Here is a 15,984-nt window from a genome sequence, read left to right on the forward strand (position 1 = left end):
CTCCTTTGCTTGCGGAACAAGTCTTTTCCTTATGAGGAAGATACTCATTAATGCGTGTATATTCTAGAATTCTACTCATGTTGGGACTCTACAAACCAGGGCTAATCGTGTGTCGCAAGTATTTTCCATTTAAGGTTCCTTGGAGAAAACATAATAATGGGCTGGATGCTACGTGGTCGTTCGGTCCGTACATACCACGTCTGTCTATGCCACCTCTGTCTAGATAGCTTTGTCATGCATAATTTTTCCTATTCAACTAGTAACGTTTCCATACAGTTTGCAACCCGGTTTGCATTTGGTGGTGGTGGTGCTAAACCACATGTTAGAGAAGTAAGAAAGTATTCGCAAAACAAATTGCATGGCATTGTTTTGATGTAGGTTCAACAAAGCAACCTTATACCGATATATACAGCTAGCTAGCCAAGATACTTTTCCGCACCTTCCAGTTATTTGATTATTTATTTCGTTTACTTTGACTTCTTAAATGGACTGAAATTTGAGATATTTTGGTATGACTTTGAGGCCCGTTGGTTTGGAGTGAAAATAGAGAGGATGGAAAATAAAGAGAGGAAAATAGGGTGGAAAATGTTGTTTTCCACTGTTCATTTGCGGAAGGAAAATAGGAAGGATGGAAAACTGGAGAAAAAGTTTTCTCTCCGGGCCCACATTTTTTTCCCTCCCAAATTGGGAGGAAAACTTGGGGAGAAAAGTGCTAGTGTAGCACTTTTCCACAAATGCCCTTCCCAGGTTCTCTCTCTCTCTCTCTCTCTCTTTTTTTTTTTTTTTTTTTTTTCAACGTGACGTTCTGTGTGTATTTTTTTTGTTTGTCCTTTTTTTTTCCCAACTGACATGCTCTTATGTTTTTTTTCCTTTTTTTTTTCCAAAGTGACGTGCTTTTTTTTTTTCTTTTTTTCAACGTGACATTTTTTTTTTCTTTTTCAACAAGACCTGATCTATTGTCCCCATTATACTCCTCATTAATCTTCTTCTTTTTTTTCATGTTGATTTTTTGTTTTTTTTTTATTCCGTATGACATTAATTTTTATATTATAATAATAAAAATAATAATATAAATTTATATATATGATATGATAAATTTTATATTATTTAATGGGTACAAATAAATCTATTTCTTACATAATATGTAATAAGGGTATAATAGTCAATTTATATAAATTACATTTTCCATCCTTCCTTTTTTCTCTCCAACCAAACAAAAGAGTTTTCCATTCTCTCACTTTTCCACCCCTTCAACCGAACACACAAAAGGGAAAACTAAATATTTTCCATCCTCCCATTTTTCCATCCTCCCACAATTTTCTATCTTCCCACTTTTCCACTCCTCCAATCGAACGGACCCTGAGAGCTTCAATGTTAGGGTTAGGTTTTAGGCTTCATCTGGGGGTTTTATATTTCAGTTTTAAATTCTGTAAATTGATTACATAAATATGTAATTGAGACACCTGATTGATGACTTGTTTGCGCAATTTGATGAGAGTTTTATTCTTGAATGATGTTCTAAATTATTATAAGATGAAATTATACTCTACCCCTTAAATTATACATTTTTTACACTTGCCCCTTTAAACTATGAGAGTACATACTTACTTACCTAAACTATTACTCGTGGAACACTTCCTCTCTAAATTATTATTTATATAACACTTTACACCCTATCTCATGGATAATTGTTTAGGGAAGGAAGCGTAAAAGGAGTTATAATTTTGGAGGATAAATAATTTAGAGAAGTATAAAAGAGAGTATAGTTTAAAGAAGTAAAGTGTACATTTTTAATGACTTGCAGCACTTTCATGTTAATTCTTTTAAGAATGCTCCAATTCCATTGCAAACAATTTCGAACCAGTGGTCCATGACTCCATGTAACAACTGGGTCCAACTTGAAAGGTGTAAGGAATACTAACTTTTACACACAGTTTACAACCCGTTAGTGGAATAGGTGCTGCTTCCGCCAATTCTATTGTGAGCAGAAGTAAGAAATTAATCGTGATTACCAAAACCAGTTGCACTGCCATTTGTATGTGGGTATCTCACTGCTCACAGATCAACAAAGCGAACTACATAGATGATTCTTACCCTTTTATAGACTATTGTATCTCTCATTTCCTTCTTCGCTTTGTTGCTTGGAGACCACGTCACAATATTCAGTCGGCAGCAAATCACATAATTTTTTTTTGATATGACATAACGAACTTTCCAATAAGCTTCATGTTCAACCATAAGACATTTTCAACTTAATTTCTTAATAAGATTCCAATGTCCTTTAGTCATTATTTTTTGTAATTTAATAGTTGTAAGAGGAAGAATTCAGTGAAAGAGCCATGATTATTATATAATTTAATAGTTGGAAGATGAAGATTAGTTCACTTTAAGAGCCATGATTTGACCTCAGAGGATGGGCAAAATTTATAATTAGCCTACATGTCTCCATACAGTTATAAACATTTATATGTGCACATGATGCATGCGTATATACTAATCGCTAACCCATGCGTTATACTAGAAAGCCTATTAAGTATAAGAATTTAAAAAAAAAAAAATCTTTTTTTCATTTTTATTTATTTATTGTAGATTAGAATTTCAATCTAAAACATTCCTAGACTCAATTTGTAACATGCAATTAAAACATTTCTCTTTCCCTTGTGTGTGAATTTGTTTCTTGAAAAAAAAATGAAACCTGCAATTACTAAATGGAAATATTGATTAAACAAAAGCTTTAATATATAAATAAACATGTTAAAATAACTATTTGTAATAAACTGAAAGACATGACCAATAAATGACCATAATCAAAGCACTCTCCTTAGCAATTGAATTTTGAAATTTTTTTGAGAATCAAAAAAGGAAGCTCACATGTGTAATCATCGCTACACCTATGATTGTCATTTACTACAATGCAAAATATATGAAAACATAATGCTAATTTCTTTTTCGTTTTCTCTAACTCTTTTCATATCCACATGTTTTTAACTTATCTTATCTTAACTCCTTTCCATCCTCAATAGTAAACTCAATATCTTCCTCTCTCACTCTCTCTCACACGACAGCACTAAGGTTGTGTTTGGCTCTATATAAAATGTTTTCAGGTGAAAATATTTTACGTAAAGAAAAGAATTTTCTACTGTTTGATAGCGTTGTGGAAATTATGTTGGAAAATTATTTCAAGTGTTTGGTCTTGCATGTAAAAAACCTATTTCTAGAAAATGTAAGCACAAGCCAACCACTAGCCACCATTATCATAGACAAGCACAACCCACCACCAACCACCCAAAACCCAGATTGGGAAGAGAAAAAAAAAACCACCACCACCACTCTGTTGCCACCAAAATCCATCAAAACACCACCACCCATACCACCACAACAACAACAAAATCAGAGATCAAAGAAAAAGAAAACCGAACAGAGAAGAGTGGGGGGTTTGGTTCGGGTTAGAGAGAAAAAGTGAGATGAGAGGGAGAATGTTAGGATACTGACTGTGTTGTGCCTAGTGGTGTGCTTAGCTGTGCCTGTAGTTGTAATGCACTTAGCCATTTGCAATGCATGTGCAAGGTGTAATGCTTGGAGTTGTATTTCATTGTAGCAGTTAAGTAGTTAGTTAGTGCTCAAGAAGTGGAGGAAGTTAAGGGAGTTAGTTAGAATGTTGTTAGTCAGTTAGTAGTTACCGGTTTGACAATGTGTGCTTGGCAGTATCATGATTGATTGTAATTGTATATAAATAGAATTTTTGAGTGAGAATGGATAAGCATAGAATCAACTAAGTTCCTCTTCTCTATTCTTCCCTAATCCTTGCTTTGTTTTGGAGGTGGTTACCCTCGAAGTAAATGACATTTCATCATCCCAATTCTCCATTTCTGTCATCACCCATTATCTTCCTTCCACTTTTTTCTGATTGGCCAAACCCGTAACAATTAGAATCATAGACCAATTTCCTTCCATAGTCAACTTCTCAAGGGCAAGGCCTTACAACTGTCCACTTATGAGAAAGAACTGTTAGCATTGGTCACTACAGTGCATAAATGGAGACCCTACCTCTTAGGTAGGCCATTCATTATAAAAACTTACCACAAAGCTTGATATATATTTTGGAGCAGAGAATTGCTACTTCTCCTCAGAAGAAATGGTTGAGTAAATTGTTGGGTTATTTGCTTGTGGTGGAGTGTAAACAAGGCTGTGAGAACAAGGTAGCTGATGCCTAGTCTAGGAGGCCAGATTCTGTTTCTGAGGATCCAGATGCTCTAAACCCTTCTATTATCTCTCCATCCTTGTTTTTGATTTCCTTTCCGTGCCCTTCTTGGATTGAGGAATTGAAGGCTAGCTATCAACTCTCTACTGAGATTCAATAGTTATTGTAGTAGTTGCAATCAGGTTTAGCATGTCCCAGGTTCTTTTCTTTGCATAATGGGTTGATTTTGTATAAAGGTAGGGCCTATTTGGGCCCACAATGTAGTCTAAAGCCTAAGGTTCTTCACTTGGTCCATGACAGTCTCCTAGGAGGACACTCTGACTTCTTCAAGTCCTTCCATAGATTAAAACAAGATTTCTTTTAGGTGGGAATGATATCAGACTTAAAATAGCATATTAAGAAGTGTGGAGTTTGCTAACAAATGAAGCATGAGACTTGCAAACCAGTTAGGTTATTACAACCCCTGCCAATTCCTATTAGGCCTTGGTCTGCTGTTAGTATGGACTTTGTCAGTAGATTACCTACTTCACAGAGGTTGGATACAATTATGGTAGTTATGGATAGGCTCACTAAGTATGTTCATTTCATTGGATTGTCCCATCCCTATTCTGCTGCTAAGGTGGCTACTTTGTTCACTCAGAATGTCTTGAACTTACATGGCATGCCTGCTTCCATTGTTTCTGACAAAGATCCAGTGTTCACTGCCAAGTTCTGGGTAGAGCTATTCAAACTACAAGGGGTTCAGCTAGCTATGTCTTCAGCATATCATCCCCAAACTGATGGGCAGACTAAAGTGGTGAATATGTGTTTGGAGCAGTATTTGAGGTCTTTTTCTGCAAATATGCCTACTGAGTGGTCAGACTAGTTGTACTTTGTTGAATTCTGGTTTAACACCAATTACAATTCAGCTACCAAGTTAACTCCATATGAGGCTATGTATAGTTTTCCTCCTCCCCATTTGATGAATTACATACCTGGTACAACCCAAGTGGCAGCTGTGGATTCTCTTTTACAGTCAAGACAACTAATCCTTGCTTTGCTTAGACAGAATTTGGTGAATGCACAAGCTCGAATGAAGTAGCAATGTGACCTCCATAGGTCTAAAAGGGCATTCAGTGTTGGTGATTGGGTGTATCTTAGACTACAACCATACAAGCAGCAGTTAGTGGCTTATAGGGCATCTCATAAGCTCTCTCCCAAGTTCTTTGGCCCTTTTCAGGTCCTTAAGAGGATTGGAGAGGTTGCTTATAAGCTGGATCTACCTGTTGGTTCTGCAATCCACCTAGTGTTTCATATCTCCTGTTTAAAGGCTAAGTTGGGTCAGCACAATGTGTCTATGCCTCTGCTGCCATCAGTGAATTCTCAAGGCATCCTTACACCTAAGCCAGTAGCTATTCTTCAAACTAGGTCTCGTAAGCTTCAAAATAGGACTATCACCCAACATCTCATCTAGTTGCAAGGAGGGACTGCAGATGATGCTACCTGGGAGGATTTGTTTCTTCTTCAGCAGCAATTCCCTCATTTTGTTGTTAGGATACTGACTGTGTTGTGCCTAGTGGTGTGCTTAGTTGTGCCTGTAGTTGTAATGTACTTAGCTATGTGCAATGCATGTGCAAGGTGTAATACTTGGTGTTGTATTTCATTGTAGCAGTTAAGTAGTTATTGTTGAAGAAGTGGAGATAGTTAAGGGAGTTAGTTAGAAGGTTGTTAGTTAGTTAGAAGTTACTAGTTTGATAGTGTGTGCTTAGCAAGATTATGATTGATTGTAATTGTATATAAACAAAATTGTTGAGTGAGAATGGATAAGCATAGAATCACCTAAGTTCCTCTTCTATATTCTTCCTTAATCTTTGCTCTGTTTTGGAGGTGGTTACCCTCAAAGTAACTGACATTTCATCATCCCAATTCTCCATTTCTATCATCATCCATTATCTTCCTTCCACTTTTTTCTAATTGGCCTAACCCTTAACAGAGAAGACCACAGTGAAGTGGTGTTGCCTGGGGGTTTGCTGCGAAGGAGCCATGGAGGCTTCACCTTGTTGGATCGAGGAGAAGAAGAGAGGGAGAGTGGACTGATTGGCCAGGAGGCTGATGGAGTTGTCTGATTCGGCCTTGGTTGGTTGGAGGGCAAGAGGAGAAATAGAGGGGAAGAGCTTGAATAAATATGGAAGAGAAGAAAAGCTGAGGAAGAGAGAAAAGAGAGGAGGAGATTACCTTCACCGGCGAATGGAGTGTGCATGAATGGAGGAAGCTTCTAGTGCTCTCTCTCTCTCTCTCTCTCTCTCTCTGAGTATGAAAAATGATTTACGAGTCAGGGGCTCTATTTTACGTTCAATTGAAATTTATTTTTAGTTTAACCATATTTTCATGTGCACCCAAACACCCTCAAGGGTGTAAAATATTTTCCCAATTTCCTTTACACTCGATGCAAACACAGCCTAAGTAACAGAGTTAAGGTTTTTTTTTTTTTTGCTTTCTCATCAAGGCCGCTACTATTCTTCGCTCTTTATTCTCTAGCACCACACCCTACTTCTTTGCACACTAAACCACACCATCAGGGATTGTGCTTTCTTCTCTTCTTCTTCTTCTTCTTCTTTTTTCTGAAAAACAAATTGCAAAGAGGATTATGAAAAATACCAAACAAAAGTTGTGAAATATAAATGAACTTATATATATTATTGTACCTGTTAGTTTAACGTAAGGATTATTATTATTATTATTATTTTTGAAAAACAAATTGTAGAGAGGATTATGATGTGATTCAAATTATTTTTGTGTTTTCCAAGGGGGAAATGATGGAGAGGCAGAGAGAGTTTGAAGGAGATGAGTTTTGGGGGAAGGACATGGTCGCATGAGAGGATTTGAAAAGAGAGAGGACTTGAGTTTTGTGGGGAGGGAGATTGGTAGTGTTGAGATATGATAAGAAATATATATATATATATATATATCTCAAGTTTTAGTTTTAATTTTTAAGAGAGGACTTGAGTTTTGTGGGGAGGGAGATTGGTAGTGTTGAGATATGATAAGAAATATATATATATATATATATATCTCAAGTTTTAGTTTTAATTTTTAGAAGAAGAATTTAGGTTTTGCTTTTAGGGGTGAAAGAGAGTATTTTATTTTTTATTTTTTATATATTTGCTTATGTGAAAAAATGTGAAAACTCCAAATCCTACGTGGTAAGTTCTAAGGAAGTAAAAAAAAAAAAAAAAAAACTAAGGTTTTGATTTTATAGATATATAGATTATCATATTCTATAGATAAAAGCAAAGACTAAGAGAAAGTTAAATCTTAAAATGTTTCATATTATGCCATGAAGGAAAAAAAAAAGATCAACTTTAATTATGTATAACACTTAAGATTATTCTAAAAAAAATCATTTAAGTACTATTTTAAAGTTAAAAATATCACATATTTATCGTATTGTGTTTATTTGTTAGGATTTTTGTAAGCCATTTGTAATTTCTTTTCATCATAATACTATGATTCTCGGACAATGATTTTTAGTAATTAAATAAACCTCAAGTATCATTAATGATAAGTTTTGTTTTTTTTAAAAAAAGATTGAATTATAACAACTTGAGCCATATTGTAATCATTTGTGGGTGAAAACTTTAGAGTTCTAAGTTAAAAATAATATCAAAATATGAAGTTAAAAATAACTGAATTACAAGACTTTTAACATCATATCTAGTCGTCATAAATCATAATACAATTATGTCCCTTATTTTTCTAAAAATTAAACAAAAATGAAGATATATCTAGTCATCATAAATCATAATAGAATTATATCCCTTATTTTCTAAAAATTAAACAAAAATGAAGATGAGCAAAATACAGACCGAGTGACTGACACGAATTAAAATTTTGTGTATCTAATTGGTCCCTGCATCAAAAACAAAAGATATAGCGCCAGCTGAGTGAAACTGAAAATGTATTAGTTATTTGGCTAATTGTAACTTAATCTGAAGCGTTAAATTGATGGTTATTAATTAGGGCTATTCAGAACTTGCAGAATTTTTACCAATATGATTCTTTTCTTCAAGAAATCAACTATGAATTGAAAAGGAAAATTGTAACAATGATATATACTAATACCCTAAAAGTTTTGGTGTGGCCCTTGTCGTTGTTCATTTACATTACTCCACTATTCCAACTACCAACCACCAATCATTTATTGATTTATTTATTTTCTTTAAAAAATCATTTATTTATTTATTCAAGTTGTATCAGATTCATAAAGTGAACAAAAAGAATACTGTCGAAGAAGAAGCAGTGACTGAAGAAGAAGTTGAACATAGAAGCTATAAAACAAGAAAGAAGAAGAAAGAACAAAACGACAGTACCTTAGCTGTTAGCTAGTAAAACTACTTGTAGTTTAGCTTCCCGTAAATAGATCTTTAGTGAACACACGTGCCACATGTGTTAGAGTTAGTTGCTTTTTTGTTATCACTGTTTTTAGCTGTCTTTGGTAGGCCAAAATGGCCAAAAACCAATGTTTACCGAAATATATATTAATCTACCACTATTTTAAAAATATGTAGGGATTTACCATCCTTTTGAAACTTGAGTTTGTGAAAGTCAAGTTTGCCGTGTAACTCGAGTTCTTTGAAAAAATAGCTTCCAAATTTGCCGGAAAATTTTTGATGGGACTCGAGTACCATAAAAAATTTGCAAAATTTTTACATGGAACTCGAGTTCATGGAACTCAAGTACCATGGAAAACTCGAGTACTCAAAAAGTGGTAAATTCCTGCATATTTTTGAAATAGTGGTAGATTGATATATAATTTGGTAAACTTTGCTATTGTGCCATTTTGGCCGTCTTTGGTAGGTAAGTTAGTAGTTTGTTAGTGTTTCCGCTGTGTATATAAAGCCAATGATGTGAAGTAATTAATCTAGAAATCATTTTCTCTCAAATTCCTTTTCTGATACGGTATCAGAGCCTAAATTTCTAGGGATCTAATTGATTGATTCTCTGTTTTCTATTTTTCCTTTTCTTTCTTCTTCTTTAGAAGCTTGAAGCATTCATCCATGGCTACTGTCACAGCCAATGCTTCTGCCTCTAAAACACCACCATCTTCACAGGTTCATCAATGGCAGGATAATCCTTTTATTCTTGCATTATGGAGAGAATCCTAGTGCAGTTCTTGTTTCTCAATCCTTAGTTCGTGGAGAAAATTACCCAGCTTGAGCTTAATCTATTAGGAAATCTCTTATTGTCAAGAAAAAGCTAGATTTCATAGATGGTTCTCTCACTCTTTCATCTCCTCTTGTGAGCACACCATCAATAATTCAAGCTTGAATTCATTCAAACAATATGGTTGGGACTTGGATTATCAATTTAGTTTCACCAAAGATTCAAGCTAGCATCGATAATATACAGAGATACGACATTAGAGATCTGGAATGACCTTAAAGAAAGGTTCTTTCAAGGAAATGGGCCAAAGATCTATAACTTACAGAAAGAAATTGCAAAGCTTCATTAAAGTGAGGTTTCTATCACAGATTTTTTCACTCAATTGAAGGTTTTGTTGGATCAATTGCAAAACTTTAGTCTCTTTCCAATGTGTATTGTGGAAAATGTGTTTGCAATGTGAATCAAAGGCTTGTTAATCTGCAAGCTAAAGAATCTGAGATGAAGTTCTTATGGGATTGAATAAGTCTTTTACACAAGTCAAAACACCGATTTTATTGATGGACCCTCTTCAACCTACAAATACGAAGAACATTCAAAGCAAAATCATGCAAGCCATCCTTTGAGATCTCAAAGTTCACTAAAATCAAGCTCAAAAGCCTCCATAAACACCAAGAGACTACAACCTCTAAAGCCCCAAAGAACTTCCACTACATATCTTTGAAGACAAAACAACATTCGAAGAACATTCATCCAAACCATTCTTCCAAGTCTTAAATTTCTACTAGAAACAAGCTTCAAAGCCTCCAGAAACTTCAAAGACTTTGATCCATAGAAGTTTTATTGGATTCAAGCTCTAAAGCCTCAAAGAACTTTCACTACAAATCTTTGAAGATCAAGAACGAGAAATCTCTAACAAGCATACAACTAAAGATTCATCGCAATTCCTTTCCAAAGACCTTTCAATCCACTTTCCAATCCAAGGGAAGGACATCTTGTGCTCCAGTAAAGACTACATTGACGCAATACTTGAATAGAAAACTTTTCCAAGGAGATCAAATCAAATGATTCTTCTATTGTATTAGAATTTAAATACAGAGAATTGTACTTACAAATTCATCAATACAAATATATATTTGTGAAACATTTTCAATTATTTGATTTCCAAACTTGATATTTTGTGTTTACAGACATTTAAGCATATCAAGAACGTTCAAACATATTAGATGAATTTAAAAGGCATGCTTTGATCCCCAAATTAACATCACAATGACATAAAATAAATAAATAAAACAAGTTTGTGGAATGGATTATACCTGCGTGCTAGATCCATACAATGAAAGATGAGGCTTTTTGTGATGGTCCTAAGAAGGGAGAGAGTACTCACTCAATACCTTAGGTCTAAAGAATACCAAGGTATGACAAGACTTCCTAACTTCCTTAGGATTTTGGGAGAAGATGAGAAGAATAACTAGGAGCGGAAAAATGCGGCTCACTCAATATCTTTAGTCTCAAAAAAACCAAGATATTACAAGACTAACTCTATTTCACTAAAACTCAAGGAGAGAAGGGATGATGTTTATATGTGTCCTGGAATAAAGGATGGATGTTCTTTTTATAGTGGATGGTGAAGGATTCTATAATGGGAAAGCATTTAATGAGAGTTGACAAGGGATGAAAGGAGATCATGAATCTATACCCAATTTCAAAGTTAGGGAAGGTTGGTGCATTAATTTCGGAGGTTGGTGGGAGCAAGGAGCAAGAAATGACAAATTACAACTTACCCTCCTGTAGTTTGGCCAAAATTTAAGTTGTCTATCTGTGGTTTAAAATTTGACACTTTGCCTATCTGAGATTTGCTTCGTTAGGGGGCCGTAACCCACCCATGGACTTTCTCTGTTACAAACATGAAAACATAACATAATTAAAAAAAAAAAAAAAAAAAAGATCAAAAGGTTGATTTTTAAAAATTTTAGAAGCTTGCTCAAGAACTTTAGAACACAAAAATTATCCAACTGAGCTCTTGCTAACAGTCTCCACAAACACTTATACCTATCTAAAACGCACTAACTTGCACACAAATTAGAACAAAAACACAACAGAATTAGCCAAACACAAAGAATAATCACTAATGAGAGATAATAAATGGAAAATTGGACAAAATCAGTGAAGAACATTGAAACCCGAAACATGAAACCCCAACCCCACCTCTCTACTCCTTCCTCCAACCTTCAACCTTTTCTATCAACAAAACAACAAACCCACTACAAAAATCCCAATACTGTCCATCTCTTCTATCAACAAACCCACTTAAAAAAATCCAAGCTTTTTACATCATCTAGTCAAATGATAAGAAAAATAAGAAGTGAAAGTGAAATCTAGAATATACCCAGCAAACAGTAGTAGCATTGTGAACTGAACAATGTTTACGGATGGTCTGGCTTTTGGCTAGTTACTGGGTTCTTCACGGCCAATGAATGTGAAGAATATTGAACTATATATTCTTGGTTTAGTGGTGGGTGAACAGAACAACATCAGATTTTTTTATTATTATTATTATTATTTTTTTTTTTAATGTATGTGTGTTTTGTACCATCATAAATTTGAAAACTTATTATTCAACATTAGAACACCCAAATAGAACCTAAAAAATTCCAACCCAATCTTCACATAGCTGATAGCACTAACCTTCATGTGCAACCATTTCCCATTCAAATGCTAGACTGGAGAAAGAGAAAAAATAGATAGAAAGGGAAAGCTTGAGGTCATGGGCTTTGTTTAGATGAGAGAAAACAAGGAGAGCTTTGGAGTGAAATTGACGAGGAAGAACTGCCTATGGTGATGGGTCCGGTGACAAACGGCGATAGGCAGAGCAAGGAGGCTCCACCTTGGGTTTGGGTTGGCATAAGAGAGAGAGCTCGGTGTTCAATAGCTCGGGGGAAGGGGAACCATTGCCATTGGTGGCGGTGGCAAGCAATGAGCTGAGGAGAACAAGCCTTTAAGGCTTTTGGCCATGATGTTTAGCTTGGGTGAGAAAGAGATATCTGGTTACTTTGAGAGAGATAGAAACGTCTTATTGGTACAAATTGATATGAAAATACGATAGAGAGAGAATAAAACATCATCTTACAAGCCTAAAATGAAAATTTATGCTATTGAAATTCTTGAGCAAGCTTCTAAATTTTTAAAAAGCCACCTTTTGATCTTATTTTATTTTTTTATTTTTAATTTTGTTATGTTTTTCATGTTTGTAATGGAGGTGGGTTACGGACTCCTAATAGAGCAAACCTTATGTGGGCAAAGTGCCAAATTTTAAACCACAAGTAGGCAACTTAAATTTTGGTCAAACCACATGTGGGCAAGTTGTAATATGCCCAAAACTAATTAAAAGTCTGCAATAGCCAGTAGAGCCAACTTCAAAAAATCATATCTCACTCATTCTAATCAAAATTTCCTCATTATTATGCTTAAATTGAAGCCCATGTGTCTAGTTTCCAGAAACATTAACCCCACTACAAAAATTCAAAGTGGCCTCATAGATGTTAATGAAATACTGAGCAAAGATCATCTCTTGGAAAAAAATTTTAGCCCAATTATTATTAATATGCCCCAAATTAACTTCTAATTAGTATTAATAGGCTCCAAATACCTCCATTTTGAATTAATAAGCCCCAAATCAAATCATGACCTGATTTTCCCAATTAAGAAGATGATTGCATCAATTACTAATGGATAATTAATGTTTGACCATATAATCAATCAAGTGCATGCAACCTTACCATAAATTGTAGTCCTAGCCAATCGTACTATGACATGTCATTAATTTCAATTTGATTATAATTATAACCAATCAAAATTAATTATTCATAATCACACGTGGCTAGACTTAATTTGTGAGAATGCATCTTCTCATTAAAAATTGATTTGACAATAACTTTCAATTTGATGGTTCGATTGAGGTCTGTGACCAATCATCAATATCACTTTGATGATATGTAATTAATGATCCAATGGCTAGAATTAAGATTCTTATCTCTGAGGTAAAATTACTCTTTTTCCTCCAAATGAGGTTAAATGTAAGTTGCAAAATGAGGTGTCTATACATCTATTGCCCAATATTGTCTTCTTAAAGTTTTGTATCTAGATTCTATTTGAGGACTTACCTTTACACCATATCTTGGTAGTTTCTTCTCCATTAATTCCTCTAAGTTAAGTGTGAAACCATGCTTAAAACTATTGTATGTGTTCCATTGAACATTGCTAACTAACTCTAATAAACACTAAACCAACTTATCATCCTCTTTGGATGTCCATAGAAATTTAGTTTCTTTCACTAGATGTATTTTCTATGTCTAGGCAAAAGTTGAACATTATACATAATTATCCAAATAAAAAATGTAAGTAGTGCGTTTTGAAAAAACCTATAATAGAAATTCATGATGGTATGAGCACGCCGTCTCGCACTGCACGTGTGGTTAATAGTAATACCCCTATGGAAAGAATGCCTTAGTTGAATGGATCAGAGGCGGAGATTTGGGAGTTGCCACCTGGGTTAAGTCAACAAACCAAATTGGGCCACTTATTTACATATGTCTACATATCAGATTTTAGGTTCGGAGTTAAGGTATGGCTTGGGAAGTTATTAGGCACCCAAGACCGCTCGGCTCAGGGGCAGAGCCACGTTGCCCCTTGGGGGGGCCGTGGCCCCTGCAAAAAAAAATAGTTCCAACAAAGTAGGTATAAAATTTGATTGGCCCCCCCCACAGTTGGACATCCGGCCCCCCTCCCCCCCATATCCCTACTATTTTTCCCACTCCCAGCTTTAGTTGTAGGCCTCTATTCTCCCAAGCCCCCACCTTTAGTTTTAGGCCTCTCATACTCCAACTAAAACACAAAATTGGCCCACTAACATTTAAATACTAAAATCCAAACACATAACAACAAAACCACACTTTCTCCATCTCCAAAACCCACCCCACAGTCCCCATGGAATCCTTATTCTTTCCTTTTCTTTGTCTTCTCTGATACACTTCCCACTTTACTTCTTATACTTTTCTTTTCTTTGTCTCTGGTACCGCCTACCAGCCCCCAAACTCAGCAGCATCAGTCCTCCAGTCTGAAAAAAAATCCTGACCAATTTTTTCTTTCTTCTTTCTTTCTAAAACAAATCACTCAGCATTCAAATTTTAGGATTTGGAACTTTGTGACTGCCTGGTGAGTTTTCTTTTCTTATTTAAGCACTAGACCTTCATCTTATCATCTATTTTCAGTGTCTTTTTTTTTTTTTTCCTCAACTATCTACACCTAAATATTCACATGCTCTTTATATTTTCATAGATTTTTAAAGAAATATATGATTGAAGGCATGGGGATGGAGATAAGGAGATTGTTTGTGATGATTGATGAGTCTTGAAGGGAAGAATATCTACAGTTGTAGGCAATAAGCATTGCAAGTTGCCACACGGCCCACCCATTTTTGCACTTTGTGATTCTGTGAACACAAAGTTTCTAGGTAAATTATTTTGATTTATTACCCATTTTTTATTAGTTAGATATTATGTGGTTGTAGGAGTTGTTAAATTGTTTAGTTTATGTTGTGTACAAATACTTGTGTGTTTAATTTTTGTTTTCGTTTAAGGGGTTATTATTAATTAAAGTTGTACTAAAAAAAAATTAAAATACATGAAAATTTTAATAATAGGAATGATGATGATTGATGGGCTGACTGTTTAAATTATAGTGAAAATTTTGTTTTTTTAGTATGAATAACATCCATATGACTAAGTAAAAATTTCTAATTAAATTTTTTTTTAAATTTTTTTCAGGTTAATTTTTGAGTCATATTTTTAAAGTTAAAAGAATTATAAGCAAACGAAAAACAATTGATGCATTCTTTCAGAAAAAAGATGTTAGCAATTCAGAAATTAGGACACCCATGGTTGTAGAAACAAATGTTGATACTTCAATGCCTGATGAACACCCCTCTAAATGTTCAAGAATTCAATCTGAAGAGATAGATCTTGATCCAGGATCACGTAAACAAATATGTGAATTCCCTATCAACAAACAAGATGAAATCCGATGAGCTTATCTCAAAGAAGGTCCATATCAACCTAAAAATATAGACTATCCATACAATGATGATACAAATCGTCGTTGATTTCAACCTTCATGGTTTGCATCACATAAGGATTGGTTGGAATACTCACCTTCAATGGATGCGATATATTGTCTACCTTGCTACCTTTTTAGTAAGAAACCAGTAGGTCGTCCCGGATTAGATGCATTCATTTCAACAGGTTTTAATAATTGGAAAAAGGTGAAAGATGGAATGAATTATCCTTTAATTCGTCATGTAGGGAAAGATCAAAACTCCCCACATAAAATTGCTATGAAATGTTGCGAGAATTTAAAGAATTATTCAAGACATATTGACAAGCTAATTGAGAAACAAACGTCAAAAGAATTAGAGAATAATCGGTTGCGACTCAAAACCTCAATAGAGAAGCCATGTCAAAATGGCAAAGTATATCTATGTTACAACCCAGACTCCCCAAGTAATTATTCCTGGCTACGCCCCTATCTCGGCTTATGGGTTGGTTTCCATTATAAAACTAAAATAAATATTCTTAAGTTTATGACTA

Source organism: Quercus suber, unplaced genomic scaffold (genome assembly GCF_002906115.3).
Source record: "Quercus suber isolate HL8 unplaced genomic scaffold, Cork oak 2.0 scaffold_213, whole genome shotgun sequence".
Lineage (NCBI taxonomy): Eukaryota > Viridiplantae > Streptophyta > Magnoliopsida > Fagales > Fagaceae > Quercus > Quercus suber.